The following is a 6,458-nucleotide window of genomic DNA, read 5'->3' on the forward strand; positions in this document are numbered from 1 at the left end:
CAATCGGGCCCCTCTGTTAGCCCCCTTTCTTCTCGTTCATTACATAACGACGGTCTCGAATTCGGCAACACTGATGCCTGCAGGCAGCATGTGTGGGTTTATTGACCAGTTGCCTTCACCCAGAAAGATCACGTACTCGAGACGCCCGCGTCAGAAAGGATGTTCCACATCCGCCGCCAGAGTTTGCGAGTGGTGGCGCTGACTTACACTCCCAGGTAGAGTTACTGTATATGCTACCTGCGGTAGCACATACAGTAACTCTACTCCCCGGGTTAGTTCTATTTGTAAAACACAAATACCCAGGAAAGTAGGCGGGGAAGCGGCGCCGCGGTAGCTCAATTGGTAGAGCATTGCACGCGTAATGCGAAGGCGTGGGATCGTTCCCCACCTACGGCAAGTTGTTTGTTCATCCACTTTCATTTCCATAAGTTTATCATTTCTTTAATTCAGTTAGTAAGCAGACGTAATTTACCCTATATTGTCCTTAGTGTCATCAATTGTTTGTTGGCTTCTTATGATATGATTAATAAAAATCGGGCCCCTTGGTTAGCCCCCTTTCTTCTAGTTTATATTTATGTCACTATGGCATCTGTCACCACCCCAATACGAACAGCCACTGTACTAACAATCTGTCTATTCATATCGTAATTACTGTTCGTGCTTACGCACATTCAAAATAGACTAGATTTTATGCGTATTTAACGTTACCAAATGTACCACGGATATGACGAACAAGAGCGCTATTATGACGAACAGAGCGATAACTTGGGCATAAGCATGGGTCTTGCATATTACGGCTTTGTGGAAGCTAAGCTTACGCCCCATAAGACAAGTTCAATAATCCGTCGCAGCGTGGCTTCTGTAAAAGCCTGTCATGTGACACTCAATTAGCTACATTTCTTCATGATCTACACTCAAATCTCGATACTAACACTGTTCCCGATATCATTTTTCTTGACTTTGCAAAGGCGTTTGATAAAGTCCGGGCTCAGGCATCAGATGCGTCGGACCTCGCCACGGAGGAGGCGCCGTTTACAGCGCGGGATCGACTTATTACTTACCACGAAATCTGCACACACTACCGATTAGACCGCTTAACCTTTCCGCCACTCATGGGCAAATCCCCGCGTAGGTGTGAAGTTCTGTGGCGACAGCTGCAGACTCGCACCTTTCCGTCCCCTTACCTCCTCCACCGCATTCATTCCGCCATTTACCTTTCTCCCTCTTGTAAATTCTGTGTATCTCCCAGAGCAGACTTAAACCATATCATGTGGGGGTGCCCTAAGCACCCCCTTCCCCCTTTCCTCAAGCAATTAATATCTAGTGAGGAGCAGTGGGAGGCTGCCTTGCGCAGCTCCAGGCCCGATCTTCAGGAGGCCATCCTGGAGTGGGCTGAGAGGATAAAGGAGGCCTACTTCAAGTAGTTCCTCCCCCACCCTCTATTCCATTGCCCCCTTCCCTTTAAAGAGGGATAAATAAAGTTTTTCATCATCATCATCATAAAGTAGCTAATCAACGCTTATTCTCGGCAACGCTAACTTTCTCGCTTGAACTTCCACCCCAATGTACTGACATGGATAAAAGAATTTCTTGGTAACCGATCCCAGTCCGTCAGATGGGAAAGTTACGCTTGCTTTCGCATACTTTGAGTCCTACTTTCGCGATTTTTTATTTACAACACTGCCGCTCTCGATCAAGCGCGTAACAGGTCGGCATAATGGGCGTACATAGTGCAATAACACACACACAAACACAAACACAAACACACACACAAACACAAACACACACACACACACACACGGGCGCGCAGTACCAGATTGTCCTTTTCCTATAAAAGGGAGAAATATGGGAATATTCGTTGCTTCAGTAATATTAACGAGGTATTCAAATATTTTGTTTTGAGAGCGAATGTCCCGGAGCACTACAGTGGCTTATGAAACCGATGTCGCTTGACGGCTCGCATATATATATATATATATATATATATATATATATATATATATATATATATATATATATATATATATAGGGGTTTTCTTCAAAGTTCAGCACGCAGGACCCGACGTAAAATACGCAGGAAAGAGACGACGAACTTTTTGGGAGACTTCTTTTTCTTACTTAACGTTTTCGGCTGGTGGACCAGCCTTCGTCAGAGTACTGTACTCTGACGAAGGCTGGTCCACCAGCCGAAAACGTTAAGTAAGAAAAAGAAGTCTCCCAAAAAGTTCGTCGTCTCTTTCCTGCGTATATATATATATATATATATATATATATATATATATATATATATATGTCAGTATCTTTGTATTCCCTTCTTTACCCCTATCAAAAAAAAATCATATTCTATTAGGTTCATATATCGTCGCTATGATCACTATTTTTCACTCTCTCGTGCCTTATTATCTTTGAACCTAACCCCTTTATCCATACGCCGTCACAGTGAGTCATTGAAGTTTCTGCATGGCATCGTCAATTTTTCTTATAATGTCTCACATCCCATATATATTCCTTCAGACATTCCTCGGTCAAGTAGGAGTCAGCATAGCCTTAATATTAAGCCTTACTTTGCTCGATCTAATAAATTTGAATACAGCTTTTTCACACGTACTATTAAATTCTGGAACTTAATTCCCGGAACAATTAGGTCACTGCCATTAAACGATTTCCTGTTAAGAGTTAACCACACCTGATTTTATGTATTTTCTTGTTGTTAGTGTATTGACTCATTCTCGTTCTTGTGCTGACTCCCAGTGCTGCTGTTATTTTGAGTTTCATTTGTGTCATCTGCCTTATTTCTTGTGAATTTTTAATATGTTATTGTTTAATTGCTTTTTTTGTATGACTTCCTTTTGTCTAACCCACTCCTGCAATAGCCCCATAAAGGGGCTGCAGTATGTATAAATAAATAAATAAAATAAATATTCCGCTGCCGCATTACCATAGTGGACAAACATATACACATATCGTGCTCGCATTTGCACAGCTTCGAAAATTCATCACGATGTCGCGGACGTCATGGAAGCCAGCAGCGAAAATACAAGAAAAACATCTATTAAACAAAAGAAAGCAAGAAAGGCGCCGCTCACGTAAAATGGCGGAAACATTCACGCAATTCGAACAAGCCCTGCCTACGCTGGTACACAAAGCGAATCTGCGTTCGCATTATACAGAGCCTACAAAGAGTTTCCATTCGTTCGCATTATAAACGGAGTTGACGAACAGAAAGAGCCCAACACACGCGATGAACATTCAGAGCGGAGCGCCAGGCTCGCTGCCTACGCGTTCGCGAACACCGCGCGGATCACAATGTGCTGCCGCGTGGATCAGGGCACGGGGGAAAGGGGGTGGGGGTGGGGGGGGGGGGGGAGGCACGCACGCGTCGTGGAAACAGAACGCCCATCGGCGTATTTCATCGCGTCGCGCGGCGCGCGAGCGCGCTTCCATCTCTGTTCGGGCGCAAAATGAAATTACAGGGCAGAAGCAGGAAGCCGGCACGGGAAATACTGCTGCCTCGCTTCAAAGGGCAAACGCAAGAGCTGCTGCTGCTGCTGCTGCTGCTGCAGCAGCAGCAGTTTGGGAGAGCACGGAAATGGAGGGCGGACGAGGAGGAGGGCATGAAAAAGTAGAGGGAAGGAGGGACATGAGGAAAGACGCCGGTGCAGTGACAGACAAAATCGATAATCGATTCGATTTTGCGTCCCGACCACCGCCGCTGCTGTCGCTTCCTCCCCCCCCTCCCCCCTCTTAAAGCTGCAGGGAGGTGGGTAAAACAGCCAATGGCCGGGAGGCAGTTCGACCACTCAAACGTTTTCGCTGTCGTGACGTCGGTGCGTTTTGCTGACGTCACGAACCTGCCGGCCAAGATGGCGGGCGCGTCGCGCAGAACGTCGCGGAGTGAGTCACAGGGCGGACGTGCGCTGCCAAAGCTCCGGAGTCTGGGACGCGGATGCTGGGCGTTGTCGCCAGCGTGGCTTACCATAAGCATGCCTGAGCTTAGCTTACCAGACGTCGCCGCGCGACACACTGAGATTAAAAAAAGAAATAGTTAAAGTTTCTGGGGTGTTTGAACGGACAACACAATAATTGTAGTGGTTGCGCTGCAACTATGAAAATAAATTTCAAAACAAGGTAACAACATTATACATTCATGGCGGCGACCTTCAAACATATTGTAACTTTTCACTTTTCTAATTGGCTTGTAAAGGAATGAAATCACAGCTAGCCAAGGCTAACAAATTATGTGTAATTTTCCTATGTATACAAGAGCACGCACGTGTACGTGTGTCATTTAACGATGCTCCTTTACTGTTGTTGTTTCTTCAGAAGCAGCCTAAACTCATCCCTTTGCGTGACGCTTAAACAATACATTCACAGAATGTAATAATAATATTTGGGGTTTTACGTGCCAAAACCACTTTCTGATTATGAGGCCCGCCGTAGTGGAGGACTCCGGAAATTTTGACCACCTGGGGTTCTTTAAAGTGCACCTAAATCTAAGCACACGGGTGTTTTCGCATTTCGCCTGCATCGAAAAGCGGCCGCCGTGGCCGGGATTCGATCCCGCGACCTCGTGCTCAGCAGCCCAACACCATAGCCACAGAATGTGGTTTAAAGTTTAGTATGGTATGTATGGTATGGAGAACTTTATTGGGTCCTGAAGGTCAACCATACGTTGACGCGGGCCGCTCCCACGTTGGGACTGTCAGGCCGAGCCCTTCAGCCACATCGCGGGCCTTCTGGACTGCCCGTAATTGGTCAGAGAGTGATTCACTGTGTAGCATTTGCCGCCACCATTCTTGTTCCTTGTCACGGTCTGTGAAGACCGCGGGGCACTGCCAAAGCATGTGGTCAAGAGTAATGATGCCATTGCACTTATTACAGTTGGTTTGAATTTCCCTCTCCGGATAGATCCTGTTAATAAAATATGGACTTGGGTATGTTCTTGTCTGTAGTTTAGTACAATAAATGTTTTAATGAACTCAGGGACGCCTTTCTGGTCTTAGATATAATTTGGTGCGCCTCATGTGCTTTCGGACCCATCAGAGTCAAAAGGCAAAATATTTGCCAACAATACGGTCGATGCATATGTGTAGATCGTATAGCTAGAATCTATACCCCTTATCGCACGCCTCATTTACGACGTCGTTCAACGGCGTCGTAAGTGAGTCTCTTTTCAGATTGGTGGGGGAAATAAAATGTTTACGGGCTGTAACACAGGCCATAACTGCCATAGGCCGTGCCGATGGAACAAACGTGTCAAACGCATGTGCCTACGGACGTTCTCTCACCTGTTGGGTGGCCAGACTCCGGAAACACATACTTATATACAATCACCTCTAAAACGTGGATGCGGGATTTTGAAACATTCGAGTCAAGAATCCTCGATACCCAATATGTTCCCGCAGTGACGACTTGCGAAAGAATGGGCAAATACGTGGCTCCTCAGGATCACGTTGAATATCATAATATGAAAGACTGCACTTAATTCGCAGTCCACGGAACACTGGGTAAGGTTTATGACATTATAGCTAAGTGGAATGGCTGTTGTGCGTGCCACTGAAGCGTCCTTCGTGTGGTATCTCAAAATTACGTGCAAACCTATATTACTTTATCTTCCTTTCTCCTTCTATCTTGTCTTGTTGAAAGAAACTGCCTGCATATGCTGAAATGTCACTATTGGTCGATATCTCAGAATACGCGGAAAGCGCTTCAATTCGCTATTTAGAGTTTCTTTTTTATTTATTGGTGCGAACGGCTGTTCCGCGCGTGCTAGCGCACCGCTTAATAGCTGTTATGATTAAACTTATTTGACCTCATCTTTTCATTCGTACAGTAATTTAACGTTGGGGAGAAGACGGCGATAGATTTGTTGAAAACACTTCTCCCATCTCAAAATGAAACACAAAGATAACCTATTGCGGAGGCGCTCCTCACAAAGGAAGTAATCTGATTCATGTGCAGTAAAACAAGAGGTATACCTTCACTCGTATGAGAAAGTATGCCTTATATACTTGTTGAACCCGGTTAATAGCATATAAACAAAAAAAATCATATTGAATAGATGCTAACTTTACTGACTAGCAGAACTTAGCTTATTAGATATATTTGGTGCCTATAGTTTTTATTGATGTTTCGGTAATTCTGTCCGCATGAGGAATAGTGTAATGTATCTCTGTATTGCCGGTCGGGCGTTTCAAATATTGTGGTTTGCTCGCTGAGTGAGTCATATTCTGTGCTCTCGTATATTCTGTTTCTTGTTGCAAATAGGAAAGTTTATTCGTACATAGGTCGCTGCATTTGAAAACGCAAACAGCAACCGTTTCTGTGTCCCCGTTTGCGACGTTGGGAATCTTAACTTCTGCATCGGTAAAAAAAGAAAACAAGAAAAGAGGTAGAAAAAACGTCTAGCTCTGAGCGCAACTTCTAGCGCCATCAGCGTTTTCACGACAACATGTCTT

The 6,458-nt window shown here is 45.0% G+C and overlaps 1 non-coding gene across 1 annotated transcript; it reads left to right on the top strand.

Annotated features, from left to right (window-relative positions):
• Positions 1-324: 324 nt before the first annotated feature.
• Positions 325-396, top strand: TRNAT-CGU (transfer RNA threonine (anticodon CGU)). Its single transcript has one exon. It is a non-coding gene; the product is annotated as a tRNA-Thr (tRNA).
• The last annotated feature ends 6,062 nt before the right edge of the window (positions 397-6,458 follow it).

This window comes from Dermacentor variabilis, chromosome 5 (assembly GCF_050947875.1).
Source record: "Dermacentor variabilis isolate Ectoservices chromosome 5, ASM5094787v1, whole genome shotgun sequence".
Taxonomy (NCBI): Eukaryota; Metazoa; Arthropoda; class Arachnida; order Ixodida; family Ixodidae; genus Dermacentor; species Dermacentor variabilis.